This window comes from Sitophilus oryzae, unplaced genomic scaffold (assembly GCF_002938485.1).
Source record: "Sitophilus oryzae breed Bouriz unplaced genomic scaffold, Soryzae_2.0 scaffold_1870_pilon_pilon, whole genome shotgun sequence".
Taxonomy (NCBI): domain Eukaryota; kingdom Metazoa; phylum Arthropoda; class Insecta; order Coleoptera; family Curculionidae; genus Sitophilus; species Sitophilus oryzae.
The window spans coordinates 938,308-962,115 of record NW_022146580.1 but is presented as its reverse complement, the minus strand read 5'-3'; the positions used below and the strand labels follow the sequence as shown (position 1 = coordinate 962,115).

Sequence of the window (23,808 nt, the reverse complement as noted above, 5' to 3'; positions counted from 1 at the left end):
CCCTATTTAGCAGTTTAGGCTCTCCTACTACTAGTATCACCGAATATTAACTAGTGGTAGTACCAAATTTTGAGTTTTTATCACTTTATGAGGATTGGTTTTTGTCACAATTTATTTTTTCTACGTTTTGTAACTACTAGAGGATGTAATTTGTTCTTATTGCGTCTCTGTCTCCTTATACAAATGGCAAATTTAAATACGGTTAATCTTGTTTGACCTTGACAATGATGAATGAAATAATAGTGCATCGTCAGACGAGCTACAGAGTGATGATTACATGATGTTGCGGAAATATTTTCGTGTATATTCAAAATTTCCCCAATTTAGCTACAAAAAAACTACTAGAGAAGTGGGTAGGGTATTAGTGATGGGCATTACGATTCTTTTTAGTGAATCGAATTACACGATTCAGTTTCTCATATTGAATCGACTCCTACGATTCGTTCATTTGAACGAACCACATGCAGAATTTACGTTTCATAAAAACAAGATCGTAACTGGCACTATATACCAGCGATAATTTGGTAGGACAATTACTTAAGGGACCAGAAAAAGAAATATACAGTTCTTTCATTTGTTTTTCAACACTTTATGACACTGTCGTAATTGGATAGATTATTTTACCAATAATATTAAATTATAAATCCAATTTATATATACTATTTATTAAAGACTTCTTAATACCAATTTAATATTTTTAGAGCCATATTTTAATTTCAATTTAATAATCATAATAAATAGTACCTATACAGATTGTTAACTGGACGGTTACTTATTGGGGAACAGAATGGCAACATTGCATACATTCCAAATGAGTACTAAGCAAATACGTTTAAAATAAAGTATACGGAGGGTACCGCTTAAATTCCTGTCCCGATATTAAAGGATGGCTATAGAATTTCAATGCATTTCCTACATAAATCTATCCTTGTGTTGTAGGAGGTTTGACTAAACAAGGATGAACCTATGTCTTGAACATTCGACTCGATTGTCTGTCCTCCTTCAATACTGCGACGTAAATCCTCTCATTGCTCTTATGGGGAGGCCGTCGTATATTTTATTTAAACGTATTTGACTAACTGCTACTAACCATAGACAAACAGAAAAATTAAAACACTGCCAGAAGACATACGACGCGCAGGCAAATGTTCCTGTAGCGCATCGACGCAAGTGCGGAAATACGTCCATCTAGCTATCTGTGTTTCGACACTAGTCCGTTAGTCTTAGCATATTCAGAAAGAACACGCTAACTTCCAGCGTTGCCAATTTGTGGGGAATTCCCCAAATTTTGGGGAATCCGGAGCCGATTGGGAATTTTGTGGGGATTAGCAATAGGCGGCGAAAATAAGAGGAGTTTCAACATTTTATTGCTGATTGAAAATGGCGTAAAATTTTTAGCTTTAAAAACGGAGCGGGACGATATATCTTTCCCAACTTAGAAATTATAATCTGCTTTTTACTTGTAATTCTTCCCTTTGTAAAATGCTTCAGTTGAAAGAAAATTTAATGACCTCAAATTATTTAATGACTATTAGGGAAGGGATTAAAAAACAAGGAGGTAATTTACAGTTTAATCCCTCTAACATAATATATAATAAAAACATTGTATTTTTATTAAAATTATTTTTTTTTGTTAAAATAATCATATGGGGAAATTTTTGACTGAATCGGGACATTTTTCTCCAAATTGGAGAATTTAATTTAGATTTTTGGGTAGTTTAGAAAATTGATGTTGGCAACGCCGCTAACCTCATTCTTTTTGTTTGTTGTTCAAAACTGGCACGCGGCGTAGTACAAAACTTGATCATTTTTAAGATATTTTGATTGTTAATTTTATTTTTGTGCAAACTAAACAGTTGTTTTTTATTAAAAAGTAGCAGACAAAGGTAAGAAAGGTAATGTCCATGCAGAAGTTTTTATTTCACAGGCTATTCTTTCTAGAAATTATGCCATCCAGCCCTCCTATTTAATATTAAATGAAAGTGTGAAAGAGATATCAAAGGCTATTCTGTTAAAATATCATCCGGCCAGTCTAGGCCCTGTTGTGAACCAAATAGGTCTGCTAAGTTGGATGTTGGATAACTCAATGGAAGGAATATCATGGCCGAGAACAAAGGCATAATTGTATGTCCCTTGATGTAGGGGGGGTAGGTTTGTTTCTAATAGGCAGTAAAAACAAAAATTCTACAAGGTGAATCTTCATATTTTTAGGCCTGTAAAGATAAATAATTCCTGGAGCCATCTCCATAGAGGTATATAGTTACTCAAGTCGGACGATCAATTCTTATAGCACGTTGAAAAAGAAATAATAGCCATCATAACTTGTAAATATGTAAACTAGTACAATGTAGCTATTTAACTGTAAGTACAATGTAGCTAGATATTTAGTAGAATAACCACAGGTATTATAAATTAATACAAATATACAATAATTGGTCATTCTTTCCATTCCCATTCAATATCTTCCCATTTAATCGTTTAATAATCATAAAAAATAGGAAAATTAAAGAAGAGTTAACTTAACCAAAATAGTGAAATAAAATGGCAGATAGTCAAATTTTATATTAGCTTGTAAGACTTTGAATAAAAAGGTGTAAAAGGATTATAAATGCTGTATATATATCCTTTAATATCATGATAATATAAAATTTGAGTAGGTATCTCCATTTATTTCACTGTTTTTGTTTAAGGGCACTCTTAGTTTTAATTGCCTTAAAAATAATAAGTATAATAATAATTTAAATCTCCCGCTCTTTCATAGTTCGTTCCTGTAGCCAAGTAGAGGGCGCCAAAAGCGCAATCTCCCAACATTTTACCACGCGATTCACCACTCTCTAAACTATTAACTTTCTCTATGCTACTAACCCAACAAATTTTGAGTTAATTATTTTGTCAATTTTAAATGTGAAAAGGTGTTTTTAAAGTTTTTAGAGCTATAGAATGTATAAATACGTTCATTTTGTGTTGTGGATTGTGACAAAGTGTTTACTTAGTGCGTACGATATTGTTTATTAATTATTTTAAAGCAAAATATGGAAATACTCTAAAAAGAATGCCTGAAAAAAGTGATGCTGGGAACTACTGTTCTTAAAAATGCATTATCCGAGTATTTAATACGATTTATACAGTTAATTTTCTATACTGCATACATATAAGGTGTTTAAATAAATAAACTAAATAATGAACGTTTTGCAGCCGGCAACCAATAATGCACGTGTGTATATCATTGGTTGCCGGATAAGGACTAATAACCATGAGAAGGACTACAATGACGTCACAAAGCGAGGAGTTTTCGCATGCACCTGGGTAACACTTTTGGCTGAATGAGAGGTCCTCTACTAACCAACAATTTGTTTTGTGTAGTCTGTGGCCTGTTTATGTTTAAATGTTTCGTTCATTATTTATGTTGGGGATTTATTTTTAAATTAATGTTAATCGTTAGGCAACCAGTATTTCTTTTGCATAATCAAAATTGTAACTTTATATTTTACATAACCAAAATCGTCACTTCAAATCGGTGTCTTTTTTAGACAGATGTCACTTGTCTTGTCATTATTCAATTCATTATTCGAATTCTCAGAATGTTGTTAAGAAAAGTTTCATCTTAAAATAAAATTTTAATCAATCACAATTGTTTATCTCCATAATTTACCGGATTAATTTGATTAAATTGTAGGAATATTCTCGTTGATTATTGGTTTGAAATAAAAATGACAGTGTCCTCCAATGAAAATGCTAGTTACTAACTGTAAATTTTAATTCTGAGTCGGAAAATGAGCTAGATGCTTTACCTAGACCGTTTTCAGGAACTACAAACCTTTCGATGAAAATATGCATGAAATGAAGGTTGGTACAGTTTCAAGTTTATTATAGTGTTTTTCTTAGCCGCGTATGGCATAGATCGTTACCCAGTGTTGCCACAAGCTTATTTTTCATCGGGGTAGATTATCACGAGATACCGGGGTTAAATTGTTTTACAAGGGGGTAGATCTACCCGAATGGGGCAGCTGTGGCAACTGTGTATTACTCTTCCCCTCGCTAGCTCGCGCGTCCCGACCGTCTCGCTGCCGTCATTCCAGGCCGTGTGTCGCGGCCTTGAATTTTTACACCTAACGCGCGTAAGGAAGTTTCACTTCGAAAAAACTACTGTAGAAATGAATGGGGTATATGGTTGTTGAGCGTTTACCCAAGGAAAAGGATAAGCTTGCCCTTGGTCTTTCCCCAAATACTCCAGCTCCTGTTCCTTCAGCGGTCTTTGATCCGTCTGTATACCAGGTTAGTCCATCCTGAAGGAATGTTATATCTGTCCACATTCCTCGATCCATTTTGTTCACCTCGAATGGTTTGTGGTAGTGATAAAGAGGGGTCATTTAGTCCGATCTCATTTGGAGTAGAGATCCTCCGATAGAATCTCCCATCTTTAACTTATCTTTAAAATAAAAGAAAATTTTTAGCTGCCCGATTTTTCCTGTCTGTCAGTGTATATCATTTATGCAAACTAGAATTACTACTTGTAATTGTTGATTTTAAAAACAATTGAGAGGGGTTTCCAGCAATACTGCAACACTTGTGTGTATAAATGCGGTTTGGATAAACATATTAAAGTTATTCCGTTGAAAATAAAAGTATCGGGATTTTTGCATCACGTCTAGCCAACGTGTATCATCCTTTCTTCGATGTTTAACAAATATAATATTGTTTACGCGATAAAAACATCGTTTATTAGGTTGTGGATGAGACAAGGTCAAACTGAGCGAGACAGAGTACGAGAGAATTTGTTTTATAATTTTATAGAGTTTGCAGATTTTTATATTTTACTCAAACCAATAATTTAGTTGTATAATTTTGTACCCAAGCCTTATTGTAGCCCCAGCCCAATTCATCCTACAGTCTCAGGGCTTTGACAAAAGCCAGTATCTGAGATTGAAAAAGGGTTTTGAAAAAAGCCAGTATCTGATTCGTGTTCTAATGTTTTCCCTTTTTTCCCTCTTGGATACTTGTTTTGACTAAGAGTGGATCCCAGGTGGGACTCTCCACTGCGGCCGCGAGGGCCTATTGTGGCTCAGTTTCTACAAGCTCTTTAATAGAAAAAGAGCATTAAAGTTCACCCTCAAGACCCAGCCTTTTAACATAGGCCGTTATGTCCGAGGGTGATATGTCTTCTAGGTCTGATAGGTCTAGCGTGGGTTTGCCAAACACCGGTACGATAATGCTGTAATTTTTGTGGCCACTCTGTGGATGACATCTACTACCTGGGTCTTTTGTCGTATTCACTCTATTCTTTTACGGTCTCTTTTGGTTATTCCCAGGCTATTTCATTCCATTGAGCGTTGTTGTGCGACCTGCAGTTTCCTTATGATGTCCTTTTTAAGTGTCCAGGTTTTGCATGCATAGGTGATGACTGGTAGTACACATTGGTCGAATGTTTTCTTCTTTAGGTAGAGTGGCATTATAGATTTGAATATGATCGAGTTTCTTCCATAAGTACCCATGCTAACTTAATTTCTCTGTTGATTTCTGGTAGTAGAGATCCCGAGCTGTGTATTAGTTTTCCTAAATATATATATTCTTCTATTATTTCTAGCGTTGCTTTTGGATATACAGGGTGGCCCATCGAAAACGTTCCGCAAGGCATAACGGCCATGGTAATTTTTTTTTCAGAAAATCCAAAAACACGTCAATTTTGTTTATGAGAGGGACAACTTTTGCCCCAAAAATGATTGCAAAATTTTCAACCCTCTAAGCGGGGGTGTCATCCCCCAACTTTTTTCAAATGGGAAGGGGGGTCAAGTGGCGCCGCAATGAAAAGAGCTTTTTATTCTCTATATTTTCCCGCTTCGTTTTTGAAAATCGGTAGAGTCATTGAGAAAATATGAAGGATTGAAATTTGAAACGTTTATTTAAACATTTATCAGAGTAAATGATAAGGCTAAATTCCTTCGACCAATTTGCTGTTTTTTTCTTATTATTTCTAGATGTTTACGCATGTTTTCACTTGCCGCAAGGTTGAACGATCAGGTGCGGTAGTTGCTAGATAGCTGTTCTGTGACTTATGCGTTGAAGTTCTTCTCAATATCGTTAAAAAATTCTAATTCGCATTAACTCAGAACGCATTAAATATGTGGATTATTTCGCTTAAATTCGAATTAAAGTTTCGTGTAAACACAAATGCGCATTATCTCGCAGCGCTACCAACAAAAAAAAAATGAACCGACAGCTGACTGAACGAATATTGAGGTTATTTTTTGTGTTTATTTTTTAAAAAAGTGACCACTCCTTGGTTTCATCCAACTACTCCTGAAGCTCGGTGGAAAGTTTTGAAAAACTGATCGTGGTATTTCCATTACAATCTGACAATGTAGTAAATGTAAATAAGAATCTAACATTAAACTTCTCATTCTTTTTAGAGTTTACCTTCTTCTTCCTAAGATTCTAGATATCACCTGATTTCTTCTTTCGTATAGTAATTGGTTTAACAGAACCATAAAGGAACTAACAATATTTAGATGATCCATTTTTAACGTTTAAAAGTTTAGAATTATTTGTTAAAAATGCGACAAATCAATATCAGTTGTTTAAGCAAAAGCAATATTATTATGGTTTGAATTTTCTTAGGTTGGCAATAAGAAACAGCTGTTTAATGTCAACGTAAAAATCCCTTTTTTAACCCGTCGTGTAAACACGACCCAAACCGTATTTTCACTAAATCGCATTAATGACTAATGCGAATTAAGCATTCGTGTAAACTTGGTAATTTATTCTGATAAATGTTTAAATAAACTTTTCAAATTTCAATCCTTCAGTCATTTTCTCAATGACTCGATCGATTTTCAAAAACGAGGCGGGGAAATATAGAGAATAGAAAGCTCTTTTCATTGCGGTGCCACTTGATCCCCCTTCCCATTTAAAAAAAGTTGGGGGATGACACCCCCGCTCAGGGGGTTGAAGATTTTGCAATCATTTTTGGGGCAAAAGTTGTCCCCCTCACAAACAAAATTGACGTGTTTTTGGATTTTTTGAAAAAGAAATACCCTGGCCGTTATGCCTTATGCGGAACGTTTTCGATGGGCCACCCTGTAGCTACCTACAACAAAAGTAATATGGTGCAAATTCTAAGTATATTAAGTATTTATAATATATCAATATTAAAGTAAATAATAAAGAAATCAAATAATCAGATTATTCTGTAAATGCATGTGGAAAAATCTAATCATAATGAAAAGAAAAACTAAAAAGAAAGTAATAAAAAAGCTAGATTTATTGTTATATAACAATGAAGTATTAATAAATCATTAATAGGTTAGCGGAGAAAAAATTTCAGTACAAAAGAAATCGTTATTTAATAATAGACATCGTCAGGAAATACAAACACAACGATTGTGGAACAATTTTCTGCTAGATTGGTCTCGTTACATGTCGCCTTGCCTTAAAACTAGGTCACAAATTTGATTATTTTATTATTTATTACAAACCTATCGAAGTCTTTAAATCTATACCATTGTATAGATTAAGTTGTAAAGTAAGAAATAGTATAAAATGTAAAAAATACCAAAGGTCATCATCATTTGCAATTATCCTTGTTTGCATACTTTCATCCTGTTCACTGATTAACATCTAACTTCTTATTCTTCTTCTTGCGGTGCCGTGCCTGTCTTCAGGCGTTGGCGATCTCCATGACTATTTCGTGTAAGAGTTCTCTATCTTCCGTATATTTCTGAGCCATGACAGTTTCTTTTGACCTACCCATCTTCTACCCTCGATTTTTCCTTGAATTATCAAACGAGGAATATAATATTTGGTGCCACGTATTAAGGTGCGTATTCATTATCCGAACGAACGAACGAACGAATGAAAGTGCGGTATATTTAGACGGGGACCGAACGCATGCGGCCGTTCGTTCGTTCGTTCGCTCGACCATCCGTTTCGAGTCGGTACATCAAAGGCGTTCGCCAACAAATGCCTCCGGTCTTCTCGTGCGGTCCTATCGTGCGGTCCCCGTCCATACCACTAGCGAACATTCGTTCGTTCGTTCGTTCGTGCGGATAATGAATACGCACCTTTATGTGTCCGAAGTACCTAATTTTTTTTTCAAAATGAAGCATTAAATTTGTGCACATATTATAAAAAATCATTTTATAAATCCACAGGCATCAGTATTTTAATATTCGTCGATAATATTCTCATTTTTCATCTACCATTCTTTGGAAAAAGCTTACTAAAGCACTTTTTTCGAGCTGAGTCCATTCTAAACGTTTTCAAACTTGATTTTCCTCAAGGGCGCGTTTTATGAATGTACCTTTTTATAAAAAGATGGTAAAAGAGGTGGTGTAGGTGGATTTTTAGCCACTGATTGGAGGAATATCGAAGTCAAGTGGCGGCCGGCCGTTGAAAATCAGGTCGGGCCTGGGGAAAATCGATAGTGGACCGGGTTTCGCCAACGCCCGTTTTCCAATTTTCCGACACCACTGCCAAAACAATATTTTTCCGGAAAAATGTCTTTAGTTGACTTAAAAGACTTTCGTTTAGCTGAAATCAGTTAATACTTTTTAGTTAAAAATTATAATATCTTAATAATATAGCAACATAGGTAGTAAATTAAATTTACAGAAAAGAAATCCCACAAAAAATCCAACGTTTCTGAAAATGTAAACAAAAAATCATTTTTTTTAAATGTTCAAAGTAAAATATCTTTTGTTATTTTGGACTTATTTGAACAACGCTAAAGAGGAAATACTGTATGATAGAAAAAAACGGCGTCCAGTTGGCTTAGAAATCAACATCGCTGACATTCCCCATAATTTTACATAAAAAAGTGATAGCGATCTTTCTTTCATAGCCATTTCTGACGCCGTTTTTTTTTCGATTATATGGTCTGTTTCGACTATTATCGAGATCTACCAGCTCTGAGAATATTTGCTCTTATTTAAGACTCACCCTGTATAAAAAAATATTTGTTTATTTAGTTATTTGGAAATTTATTTTTTTTATTTTTTTTTTCAAATTTTTTTCTGGGTAAATGTTGTGATTCTGTTTTTTTTTCTTAATTTTAATTCGAATTTGATTACTTTGGTTTCAACATTTTTATCTGTGATTCTCTACATTTTTATTGATATTTATTAAAATCTTTTCACTATAATCTTTTGAAAAACGAACACGGTGAATTTTCACAAGGAGTGCTACAAATGGCAAAATATAGTGTACAATATGCAGAATTTTATGTGCAACTCAGTTCTGTACAGGGTGAGTCGACGATAGGGTAAAGTCCATGCATTATCTCATTTGTTTCGATGTTTACAAAAAAATGTTAAACACAAAAATTATAGTTAAGGTTCAGATACACATTTTAAAATAATTTTAGAGTACACAAGATGCTTCAAAAAAGTGTGGCGGATATAAAATATGTTTTTTTTTTAAATGCAACACCCTATTTTTATTTTATTTTTAGATTCTACTTAAAATTCCATTCCAAGTTTTTTTTATATATAATGTTATATACCTAAAATTAATCGTTTTTGTTATATTTAAACTTGTTGATAAAAATGTCAGATTTCAGTGTGGTAAACAATTATCAGTGGTGTCGTTGTTTCTGAAGTTGCAGTACCAAAATTTGGTAGGAGAGTTTTATAGATTTGAAGAAAAAGATATATGTAATGATATTAAATAAATGCTATAGTGTGTTTAAAATATATTTATGAATTTCAACTATTTAAAATAAAAAATCTGAAATTTTTTAAATGGTACACCCTATATATTATCATTTTTTCTGATAGATTTTACATAAAGGAAAATAAAGGAAAATAAAGGAAAATAAAGGAAAATAAAGGAAAATAAAGGAAAATAAAGGAAAATAAAGGAAAATAAAGGAAAATAAAGGAAAAAAAAACTTACCTACAAGTTTATCATTACTTTTTTTGGGACAGCCTATATACAACAAAATATTTTTAGGATATGCACCTTATTAGACCATGCAACATTTATTTATACTCGCATTTATATAAAACTTTTTTTCATATCATTGTCAACAACTTGATCCTATTGAATTTTTAATGGGCCACCCTGTATAAAATTTAACAAATTCTACCTACATTATAAAATCAAAGGAAAAAGTAAAAAACTTCAACGACATCTGAAAGTAGTACAATACAAAAAATGTTCAAACAATAAAAAAATGTTCAAATATTAAAATTACTTTTCTTGTTTGTTACAGATTGGCTCTCGACAAGAAAGAACTACAGGTATGTATATAGAATTATTATATATCCCGTAAATTTCTGTATACACTCTGTATATTTCTTGAAAATAATTCTTTCGAGTTTTTCGCCACTGGAAAAAAATCCATTGTACTATCGCTGAAAACATACATAAAATGATAAACATCATTACAGTATCTCGATGTTTTCTAGCCAAATAATTATAACACGACTTAAAAAAATTATGGCAACTGTTGCCAAATTGTTGTTTGTCAGACGATCCAAAGAAAAAAATAAATTATTTGAGTTATTTGCGCTGGAAATGACACCCGAAGGTTTGCTCCAAAACCGCACGTACCGTCTCAATGTTTACAATTTCTCCCCCGTAAATTGGTCCAAGAAAAATCTCAGGAAATTTATTGTATCATTCGGTTTTCGTGAGATTCGTCCTTTTTCTCAGATTTGTCTCGTAAATTTGACAACAACCGGGATTATGGCGTGTTTTTTTTGTCGATTTTCCGGACTGCGTGTGTTTTTAGAGTAATTCTGGAAAAATCTCCAGACTAGGGATGGGATATTTTGAGGAAAAATTTCGCGGTCATAATTATTGTATGACCAATGTATTATGGCAATTATTGTATTAATTGTATACCTTTTTTAATCAACTAGTGATTAAATCTTCTAAAATTATAATTATGTACTTATAAAATTTTTTGTTATAACCGAAAATATATAATATAACCGTGTATTTGTATATACTAGATGTTTACGATATTCTCCGATAGTGGCAGCACCGGCGGAGAAAGCACCAAGCTATAACATGAGCTCTCTTTTAGACATATTTCACTCAAGAATAAAATTCTTTTTTAACGAATAATTTCAATAATATTTATCTCTCAAATCATGTTTATCTTTAAATTATGCCGATATTCGTATAGTATGAATGTTTATGCGAAAGTTCTAACCTTAAGATTCCTAGCATCTTTTCCAAAATCTTCTCTAGGACAAGCTAAAATTAGTTGTAGGATTTTTTTTCAACGTAGAGTACTTCAAAATAAAACCAGTAATTAAAATTCTGTTGTTGAAACCTTGACGATATATTTGGAATCTGTTTTTAGATTTACTAGAAAGAAAAATTTATGTAGCATATAGGCTATTTTATTTTTATCCCAGTAGATAGATAAAATATGACTTTCAACGCTTCATATGAGTGGCTAAAATCCTTTTTATTGTATGGTTGAGGATAAAATACCGTATGAACAAAACCTAACTGATTTCTTTCGAAAATCGACAACTATGAAACTATGAACCCTTCCCGGACACAAACGGTACATTGTGAGACAGGAAATTGTAGAGAGAAACAAGCCTATAATATAGGATACAACATTTTAATGAACAGTGCTTTACATAAAATCAATAAAATGAAAAATATACGAAATAATATACATGTACTGATTTCTTTCGAATATCGACAACTATGAAACTATGAACCCTTCCCGGACACAAACGGTAGATTGTGAGACAGGAAATTGTAGAGAGAACCAAGCCCTATAACACAGGATACAACATTTTAATGAACAGTGCTTTCCATAAAATCAATAAAATGAAAAATATCCGAAATAATATACATGTACTGATTTTTTTCGAAAATCGACAACTATGAAACTACACTGAAAAAAAGGATCTCTCAGTCGAAATGAATATGACTTTGACCCAAAAGATTGGCGCTTTTCAATAGGGCCAAGAACGATGTTTCTTTGCCCAAAGCATCAACTATCTTTTCATAAGCTTTAAAAAATTACTTTAGGGAATAGAAAAATCTATCTGTCCAAAATATTTCACTCTTGACCCAAAATGAATATGCAAAGAAGTTCTTGCTACAAGAACAATAGTCTCTTTGATTCATGCAAAAATTCTTGATTGATAAGGGACATTTCTTGATTAAAAAGACACTTTTCTTAAACCAATAACGAATACTATTGACTCAACTAAAATTTATTTTGGTCTAAGAGAAGTCTATATCATATACAGGCATATTACAAGGTATAATATTTTCTGATAAATTTAGGTTTTCCTGGTCTGTAGTAATTAAAGTGATATTATTTTCCTCGATAATAGTTATTTCTTCATCTTCACTCCTTGGTATTCTTTGGGTGGTTTATCACTCTACAAATTACAAACAAATGTTACATCACGATTAATCAAATTAAAGCAAATAAATTATTAAAATCATAAGCTTGGTCACATTTTGAATTTTTTAATACGACGACTTGAAATTCTAAAATTTTTGTAATTATTTGCTTATTTATTATTCTTATTCTATCTATAGTCACGCATGCATTGTCTAAACAGGTGCATTAGGTAAATGTCTCTTACCTTCAAATATAGCAAATAAATGCTCTAATTTCCATGTTTTTCAGAAACTTCTTTAAAGAATCCATATATCCTAAAACTTGTCCATAAAAAATGACAAATGCATGTTAAAAACGATCACTAATTTGTTATACGATATGCGCTTAAAAACCAAATTATGCAAAATTCCAAGTGGAAAATTCCAAGCAACAAAACCCGTGCGTACTATGATGTGCGACATATGAAATGCGACATACGACTGATCGAACTGCCGACTGATTGTATATACCGTCCTTCGTCATCGTCTTTGCGTGTCGTTATTATTTTTCATCAAAAGAGTATTTAGCTATTTGCAAAATGGCCATGTTTCTTGAATGAAGTACTTCCTAGCGTATTTTTCTTATTATCTTAAAACAAAATAACTTGCACTTGGTTGAATGAAAATAGATTCAAGAGAAATTTTCGAATTTTTCAAGAGAACCAGTTTTCTTGAGTTAAGAGGGTTTATCTTCAGGTAAAATATTTTCTTTTACACTAAAATAAATTCTCCTGCCACTATTTTTTTTTCAAGAACGATGACGACTTTAGTTCAAGTCTATCTTTTTTATCAGTGTATGAACCCTACCCGGACATAAACGGTACATTATGAGACAGGAAATTGTAGAGAGAAACAAGCCCTATAATATAGGATATAACATTTTAATGAACAGTGCTTTCCATAAAATCAATAAAATGAAAAATATACGAAATAATATGCATGTACTGATTTCTTTCGAAAATCGACAACTATGAAACTATGAACTCTTCCTGGACACAAACGGTACACTGTGAGACAGAAAATTGTAGAGAGAAACAAGCCCTATAACATAGGATACAACATTTTAATGAACAGTGCTTTCCATAAAATGAAAAATATACGAAATAATATACATGTACTGTTTTTTTTCGAAATTCGACAACTATGAAACTATGATCCCTTCCCCGGCACACACGGTACATTGTGAGACAGGAAATTGTACAGTCTTACTAATAGCTATTAAATTGAAGGATTTGAAGGATATATATTTTTTAAGGACGTTTTTTTTAAACTGCAAAAAAATTAGAGTTAATATAAAAACTTATTCTATTCTAGACTTATAATTTTATAATGATTTTTTAATTTTTTAAACGACAATTCTCAGCCGACCGGATAACCCTGGCAGCTGTGCCCATTAAACCAAAATATTACTACATCTATATCTCTGACTAGTACTAACCAACAATTATTATATATATATATATATATATATATATATATATATATATATATATATATATATATATATATATATAATATATTAATTATTAATATAGGGAGACTAAAGGGGCGATAGAAAGTTTCGACCCATTCAAATCCCCAGGAGAGGACGGAGTGTTTCCGGCCTTATTCCAGAAGCCTGAGAACATTATCGTCCCTCGCTTATTAAGAATTTTTAGGGCAAGTCTGGCATGGTCACACCTGCCAGCTGACTGGACGAGAGCAAAGGTGGTATACATACCGAAAGTGGGGAAACAAAACCTACAACCTGGCTCATATCGACCAATAAGCCTTACATCATTTCTGCTGAAGACTCTGGAGAAGATATTGGATGGACACATTAGGGGGAGGATTCTTACGTCTAATCCCCTGAATGTCCGACAATATGCTTATCAACAGGGAAAATCAACAGAACTGGCCCTCAACAATTTGGTAGGGGAAATTAAGAGTACCTTTGATCGCAAAGAAATTGCGGTAGGGATATTCCTAGATATTGAGGGAGCATTCAACAATGTCACCCCTCAATCGCTCCTAGGCGCTGTGAAAGCACGAGGAGTCGAAGCTACCATAACTGAATGGATTGAGCAAATGCTCAAAAATCGAGTAGCAACGACCTCGCTCAGTGGTGAGTCCGTTAGGTTTGTTCCGGGCAGGGGATGCCCGCAAGGAGGAGTTCTCTCTCCTCTTCTGTGGACCCTGTTAGCGGACGACCTGATGGCAATCATCGATGCATACGAGGTTGAAGCACAGGCATATGCGGACGACCTGGTGATCCTAGTAAAAGGACACAAAGAGGAGGACATCTCCTCAAAAATACAGGAAATCCTAGATGCAATTCACGGCTGGTGCACACTGGAACAATTAAGTGTAAACCCACAGAAAACCGTGATCATACCATTCACCAGAAGAAGGAAAACAGACAAACTGAAACCGCCCATTCTTCTTGGTGAGACAATTCCGTTTGCGGAGGAAGTTAAGTATCTGGGATTAAACCTGGACAAAAAACTTAGCTGGACCTCTCATCTGGAAAAAACATCAAAAAAGGCTTGCTATGCTCTATGGGCATGCCGCCGAATTTGTGGTAGAAACTGGGGATTAAACCCCAAAAATATGTACTGGCTATACGTGACGGCCATCAGACCTATTATCACGTATGATGCAGTTACCTGGTGGCAGAAAGCCAACCAAACAACGGCAAAGAATAAATTGTCGAAACTACAACGACAAGCATGCTTAGCGGTGACTGGTGCCTTCCATTCCACGCCGTCAAAAGCTATGGAAACCCTACTCGACCTACCTCCTCTTCAAATTCTTTTGGAAAGAGAGGCGAGATGGGCTACATATAGGTTTCTAAGTATAGCACGAGGAAGCCAAGGAACAATCATGTTCATACAAAACCGGCTAGTAGAAGAACTACAGTCGGATGGGATTCTGGGAATGGTCTCGGATCTCACACCACCAGTCCAACTCTTGACGCGCACCTACAACGTCCTGTTTCCGAATAGGAACGAGTGGGATAAGCCGGGAAACGGTTTATTACATGCGGAAATGTGTTGGTACACGGACGGATCCAAAAACGAAAAAGGATCTGGCGCATAAGTTTACTGCAGCAGTCCAAAGACTGAGATCTACCACAGTCTTGGAAAACACACCACGATTTTCCAAGCTGAGCTATATGCTATTGAAACCTGTGTGCAACTGCTGGTAGAACAGCAATACACCGGGAAAACAATATGCATATTTTCGGATAGTCAAGCCGCGCTGAAAGCACTTGAGGCAACGAAAAGCACGTCTATGACGATTCTTCATTGTAAGAAACTACTCAATATACTGGGAGATAGGAATAAAGTGTCGCTAATATGGATACCGGGACATGTCGGCCTAGAGGGAAATGAACGTGCTGATTCCCTCGCCAAAATTGGTGCAGGCTCGCCATTCGTGGGCCCAGAACCGACACTTAGCGTTCCTAAAAATCTCGCAAGTCACAGGCTCTGTGAATGGGTTACGGGTGCGACGTTCCGGGACTGGAATGACAGTCCCGGAATGGAACATGCCAAGAAGATCCTAGCAGGGCCATCCAAACATAGAACAGGAGAACTCTTAAGGCCGGTAGGAATGGAACGCGTGTGCTCACTGCAGTGTACACGGGCCACTGCCGGCTGAGATCTCACCTACAGAGGACGGGACTGGTGGAAGACGCCGAATGCCGACTCTGTATGGAAGATGATGAAACAATGAAGCACGTTATGTGTACCTGCCCCGCTGGGAGCAGGACCAGGTTTGAGATATTTGGCAAACCCATGCTAGACCTATCAGACCTAGGAGACATATCGCCCTCAGACATAACGGCCTATATTAAGAGGCTGGGTCTTGAGGATGAACTTTGACGCTCTTGTAAATTAGAGCTTGTAGAAACTGAGCCACAATAGGCCCTCGCGGCCTCAGTGGAGGGTCCCCCTTGGGACCCACTCTTAGTCAAATACAAATACAACCAACAATTTGTTTTGTATGATCTGTGGTCTGTTTTTTCAAATTTTTTGTTCATTATTTATAGAGTACGTTCCACTAAGCACTCATAACGTTCACGCTCAAGATCGCGATTTTTCCCGTTCCACTTGCTTGCGAGCGTTACAATCATAAACTCAAGTGGAATGGGTTATGGGGCGTTTTAAGCGTCAATCCTATCAATGTATGTAAATAAATAGAAAATAATAGTCAAAATCACAGAAGAGAATTCAAAAAATCTGTCTAAAAAAAAGAAATCAAAATGTCTTTGGCGACAGTTGGATATTTGGTGCATCGGAATGTGTCTGAAACTTCTTCATCTAGTTCAGACGAATTAATAGTGGAATGCAATTTTACAAAATCGCGACGTAAAAAGCGAACACTTAGGCCACGTATTATTGGCTATGAGAATCTATGGAAATTTTTATCCTAAGTCGATAATCTTTTTTGTCTAAATTTTAAAAATTGCGCCAAAATTCCTCAACGTCCACTTCGATCCTAATATTCAGATGGGTCGTTGTGAGCTCGGTGTGAGCGAAAATAATGACGTCATTAGTGACGTTTACGCCGCGACCACAACGTCCGCGAACGTCATGTGGAACGACCGAAGGCATATTTTGAGCATTATGAGCGCTTAGTGGAACGCACTCATAGTGATTTATAGTAATTTTATTAAATTATACGAATATCCTATATTTCCAAAAAAAATTCGTGATTCTCACACAAACATTTCTAAATCATTTTCTGTTTTCTGTGGTATTTATACATTACCTATATCGATAAAAAACGAATGAAAATCTAAGTTTGTGGAACACATAAATAAATTAATGAGTGTGGCTATGAAGGTTAACCCAATCGATATGACCGTATATTATGATAAACAAAACACGACGTAGGTGTGTTAGCTTTCCATATTTTTTCTAGTTTTCTCCATATCGATCCGTTTTTCCGAACGTTAGGAAAAATTTTCTATTTAATCAACCATGTTTTCCTCTTCAAGTTTGTTTAAATACCAGACATATCCAAAATAAGGAGTTATTTTACTTTAAAAATAAAAAAAAATATGATTTTTCGCTTAAATTTTGATTTTTTCTGGGTTTTCTTTCTTCTAATCTACTACATATGCTGCCATATTATGAAGTTATTATGCTTTTTAATTAAAAATCGAAAAATTTTTTCAAAAAATTCCATATTTTCAATTTTTTTCGCGAAAAAAACTCATAAATGTGTTTCTGGAGGTTGAAATATACTATCCCTTAAAATATTTGCATTTGTTTAAGACTCACCCTGTATAGCTTACTGCAAACCTCTAAATACACATTTTGTTACTATATTATCTAGGAATTTCACCATCACTATAATTCGATCAATAATTGATTTTGTTTTCGATAACCTATAATAAAAAAAATTCATTGTCATCTCAATTTACTGTTGGGGGTTGGAACCTTTGGTGTTACGCAATGACTAAAGGATATAAGGACATGTAACGCCCCTATACGGGCTGCAGCAGAATTTGTGACCTTTTTTTTTGTTTTGGTGGCAAACAATGAGTCATCATTTGGTCATCAGCGACAATTTTAGCGATTTTTAATAGTTTCTGTGTAGTAAACTTTGTATAAACTTTATTATAATGGTGATTAGTGGTTCAGCTTTCAAGTGTAAAAGCAGCAGCGATAAGAAAGAGCCAGGAATTACGTTTCATAGGTAAATAAACAGTCCACTCCAACCTTTTAGCGTTTTCTTATTGAATTCGATAATTATTCTTCTTTTTCAATTAATATCTATAAGTACTTGATATGTGCTATACGTCGATACTAGTTTTGTACCTTTTGTTAACATTTTAATACGTTTTTTCGTAATTAATTAGGATGATACACCATAGGCGTAGTCAAAACAATTATCAAAAAATATAAATATTGCTTCAAACAGCTAGGTTAAGAAAAATATGTGCCACGGCACTGTTTGATGGCGTCGTCACAATTTGCTCTCGGGTGTTATTTGTCCTTGGATTCTTTAGTCATTGGTGTTACGACAGCAAAATAAAACACTAAATCGCCACAATACACCAAAACACTTTACTTTTGCACTGAACGCGCGTTTCGCTCACCATATTAGCCAACCAGCAGATGATGGACTGTAACTCAAATATCGACATAACGACAAGACTGTAACTCAAATATCATTTTTAATAATCTGTTTTAATTTTTTTTCGTTATTTAATTATTTTATTTTTAGTTAATTTCATCTTATTTATTTCCTTTAATTTCATTGTTTATATGTGTATTTGAAGTGATTTTAAATTTTTCTATATATACTTCTATGTCGTTATTTTTTTTATAGAACACTTCAATACAAAAATGTTTTGTCGTCACGTTAGTTCAGAGCATTTGCAAAATTTAGTGACGCCATTAAAATCAATTTCATGCCAATAGCATAATTTGATTTTGAGAGTCAATCAAGAATTTTGTTGTAGCAAATTCTCAGGTTTATCATCAATAAATATGACGATACAAAATATTTCTCACCAATAAAATTATTTTTAGAAACTTTTGAACAGCTTAAACCAAAACGAGGTTACTATTAAGTATTTTTTTGGGTAGTTCATATTTTTGGTAAAGCTGTTTAAGATTATTATTAATATAAAGTATTATTTTAGATTTTCATTTTATTTATTTTATTTTCGCGTGGTCATTTATGATATGCTCGAGGCAAAATAGACATTTTTAATGTATTTTTATAAATAGAATCGGTTGTTTGTTATTATTGTATCATTTCCCATCATCATAACCGAGGTATTTATATTTATTTTTAAGCTTGAATCTTGCCTTGGTACAAATTTAGAACAGTCAAATTTTTGAACTCACATTGTGGACTGATTTTTTATTTTATTATAGACCAGCAGATTAAATCATATTTTGTTATACTACCTTTTTTTGATCGCAATGGTACATCCACAATAATTTAAGGGACAATCGAAATATTTGTAAATTTTATTAAAATACGGAGTATTGTAGCTAAACGATGAGATTTTTACAAATTGTAAGTTTGGGGTTCGTTGAAGGACTATTAGAGCTACAATTTAAAAATATTTTTACAAGATACAGAGTGTCCCAAATAAAAAAAAATATCAAAGTTGTATTTTTTTTAAATAGAACACCCTGTATATTATGACATTTTTAGTTTCTACGATTAAAATAAAGGTAAATTTGATTAAGGTTTATTATACTTAAACATTACGTTTTTGAAATATTTTCAATTTTGTGAAATTGCAGTAAAAATTTTAAAGCTTTATTTCTCCAAGGGTATCAATGTTTTTAATACTAAATATTTAATGAAGTTTATTTATTGATCAGTTATTGTGTTGCAATAATAAAAATAATACTACTTTATAGAGAGTGTCTAAAAATTTACTTTAAATAATTATTAGCTTCAAACGGCAATAACTTCTTTAATTTAAATGGAATGACCGGTATATTTTAGGAGAATCAGATGCACAATTAAATTGTCTATCAAATTTTATTATGCCATTTTTTAACTATCCCTTCAAGTTTTCGTAGAAAATGCATTTTCTTATAATTTAGACCTCATTTATCAATATATCCATGGAATATTAACATTTTAGATTGTTTTTAAAGCAACAAATGTACAAAATGTACAGATTAGTAATATTATCGTTTTTAGCAATTTATTACTAGCCCATTTGTATGCAAAAAGAAAACTATTTAAATCTTTATAAAAGAGTATACCATTAATTAAATATAACATCATTATTTCCGCCCATATACTAATTAATTACATACTTAATTGTGTTCGTTAATAAATTATTATAAATAAATGTGGATTTGAGTCAGAAATCAATATAATAATAAGTTATCAAATTAAAGTCTCTGTTGTTATAAATAAACATTTATTAAAAAATGAAATATCATTTTTAAGGTGTTACTTTTTATCACACAAACAAAATTCAAGACTACAGTACAACTTTAATGGCTGTTAAAGTCTACTACAATTTTTGCATGAAATCATCTGGGGAAATAATATTTGACCTTTTCAAAATTAACATGGGATGTTCCGTGTTCCGATGCACCACACGGTGTATTGACATTTATGGGAAATTCTTGAATATTTACTAAATTTTGAGAACACCTTTAATATATTTACAAAAATAAAATCACAACAACATATCCAAATATAGAGAGGGTTAAGAATAGATAAACTTGAAACTGTTGAGACTTTTCTCTCTGTATCGATTTTCCTGATAATGGGGAATTGTTTTACGATACACTGCGACCGGCTGGCGTTTCTTGGGCTCGCTAAATATAGCGCAGTTATTAAAAGATAAACCGATTTGTGCTAAAATCTCTGACGTCACGGTTGTTATCGTAACGTTGGTATTTTCGACGTATTGTGATGGGGAAAATTATTTGAATAGAGAAAATTCTAATACACTGAAAATAAAGGCTTCCTGTATGTAGAATGTAGAATGAGTAAGGGGGGGGGGTAATCACTGTGACTTTAAAGATCCATTGTGCCCCACTTCCTTGAGTCATCACACAATCTATAACCCATCATACCCCTGTTGTAGAGGGGACAGGATATTTCCCATCCTCCTCTGACAACAGTTCTTCCTCCGAGGGTACACACCGTTCCACGGTTGGAATTTGGCCCTCCTTGCCGCCCTTCACAGTGGAGGAGTTTGCCTCCGGCTGAGGAACCCGTGAGGCGGAGGCTGGAAGATCTGTCTCCATTTTCTCCACCTCTTTAACTTGGTCTCTCGTTAGACCTGATACCGGTGTTGTCCCGTATCTATAATAGAGGATACGTCCCTCTTTCTCTATTGCCTCCTTGAATTTGAGGTCAATTCCTATTGTGAGAACCTGACCATGACCCTCCTCCCTCGAGTTGATGACTCGCCAACTCGATGTCCTTACATTGAAGTTGTGACCTTGGATAAGGCTCAGCAGGTAGGTGGTGTCTTTCCCCTTGCTCCTCGGCGGAAAGACCGTTATGGCCGCCCCTTTAGAGATGTTTTCTCCCTTCACTGCAACCCGTTCCGGCCCTTGCCAATTTTTAAGCTTGGTTGCGATTTCCACCAACCAATTCGCCGATTCTTGAGATACACAATCTATGAGGATCATGCCCACCCAAAAGTATATCCCCGCAAAACGCAGCTGACCCACATTTTGTAGATCGTTTTGTTGCCACCCGATCGCCACTACTTCGTCCAGTATAGCCTCTTCTAGAGACGTTTGCTGGTCGGTGGTCAGAGCAACCTCTGGGAAATCCTTTGGCAGCACCGCCATTTTCACTTGTCCAGCAATAGCTGCAAAGCTGGTGATACGTCTCTGCTTGCCTCCCAGTGTTGGACGGCTTTCCAGCCTGGCTTTTTTCTCTCCCTGTCGGAGAAGAGGTTGTGACGACTTTTTCTGTCATCACTCAAACAGAAAGAAAAAGGTATCCGTTGCTCAGGGTTAGAGGAGAGCTGGGTTCGTAGGTAAGGCTTGTGACCTGTGGTGACTTAATAATGTTGTTAAATAATAAAATAAAAGTAATAATGTATAGGCTGCAAAGATTCTAAAATTGATGTTAAGTATTCAAATAGTAATGGTCAAAGACAGTAAAAGGGCGCCACTTACTTTGGGTATGAAAAAAGTAAAGTAAGAAACCAGTAAGAAAATTTGATCATGAAATAGCTAAAATAAAATAATCAACAGCAATAAGGGTCTATTATGTTCATCAAGAATAAAAAGTCAGATATAACTATCCTACGTTGAACATTTATTTAAAAACGAACACAATTATCAATCAGTTTAAACCCAGTTTCAATTATCCCAATGAAATCGTTAGTTGCTTTAAGTAAACTCAAATTTAGTTAAAGTTCTCTTCAGTATACTATACTACGTAATATATAAACAGGTGAAATTTATGTAAGTACCAATACGATGATGTTTCGAAACAAATCGTGTACAATAACCTTCAAAAATGAATCCGTGTTAGCGATTCTCACATAAAAGATCATACTGAAGTAAAACGTACCGTTAAGGACAAAGCATGACTTATAATGTTAACTAAAAGGTAAATTTTGACTATAATATATGGAATAAATGACAACAATTTACAGAGATATTCAAAATATTATCTCAAAGTAAAAAAAATTTAGGGAATACCTTGTGTGTTGAACTTAGAACTTATCTGTATTTTTTTTTTAATTTATGACGTAGTGAACAGATAGGCAGGCAGTCTCCAGACTAACGGAAGTGGATGTAGACTCTTCGATAGTAGCAGGAGTCTTCGATATCAGTAGAATAAATGTAGAGTCATAAATACTGTCTCAAAAGTGGTTACTCATATGCCAATTACTTATACGTCAATTTCTTATACGCCAGTTCTCTATATAAAAAAAACTCTCAGAACAGTCACCGAATACCAAAAAATAACTTACGGTCTGAAAATCAGCTGTACACATTCCAAAATATAGCCAAACTATATGCTGATCCAAACCAGTAATGCACAATCAAACATTATCAAAATAAATAAAAAACAGGAATAACTGAAATAAAATTTAGTTAGACATGGCGATACAAAATGGTAGATACACTTACTGTGATCTTATTCCAGGAAAAGGCCAAAAAACACGAACTAGGCTCTGAACAGTATATTCTACAGGATTTCAAATCTCCACTTTTGGATACCCGTGCCTTTACTGTTAGGAAAAGTGTTTCAGAAAGCCCTTTTTCTCTGAGATTCGTCGGACGCTGAACCACGCGTTTTTCTGATCTCAATCTCTCGTAAAAAAGCCTCCTTCCTCCTTTTCGCAAAACGGAAGTCTTCGAATTGACAGGTCATATGACCAAAGGCAATTAAGTGAACTCTATCGTCTATACTGAATGAAATTTGTTTTTATGGAAAGGAACCGCTACCTGTACTGAATGAAGTTTAACATCTAGCGAATAGATGGCGCCAGCAATATTAAAATTTGGAATTTTATAAAAAGAAAAATAAAACGCTACAAGGTGAGGAGTTCTCGCTCCCCCTCTTGCTCTTTGATGGAGATGAGTGAGGTTGTTTCTTGGTTTCTTTACTCTCCCCTTTGCGGAGGAGTGTTTTTGCTTTTGCTTCCTCTGGAGCAAGTCCTTCGTGGAGCAGTCGCAGGTACCTCCGTGCTTCTGCTCCACTAAGACCTACTCTCAGAGGATCGTCTAGTCCGCCTGGTTGACTCAGGTCGGGTAGACGAAACGGTAGCTTATGTCGCTTATTTGGTCTAGAGGTAGGCTCCCGACCCTTGCTGGAGAAGGTGGTAGCTTGTGTGCCATTTGTGGAGGATGATCCCAAGCAAGTGTAAGCCGCCCCTCCTGTAGTTTCCTTTGGATTTGGTCCCATGGAACTTTCATTTGTATAGTGTGGTATAACGTTCATTCTCTATGGATACAACTGACTAACGCAAGCTGTTGCTAGGATATTCTA

The 23,808-nt window shown here is 34.5% G+C and overlaps 1 protein-coding gene across 1 annotated transcript in view; it reads left to right on the top strand.

The window, feature by feature from the left end:
* Positions 1-10,212: 10,212 nt before the first annotated feature.
* The window catches only part of LOC115883356 (protein Tob1-like), an 87,680-nt gene continuing 74,084 nt past the window's right edge, over positions 10,213-23,808 (top strand). The window contains exon 1 of the mRNA XM_030901721.1: positions 10,213-10,235. The gene's annotated coding sequence lies outside the window, so the exon portion shown is untranslated. The remainder of the gene's footprint in view (positions 10,236-23,808) is intronic.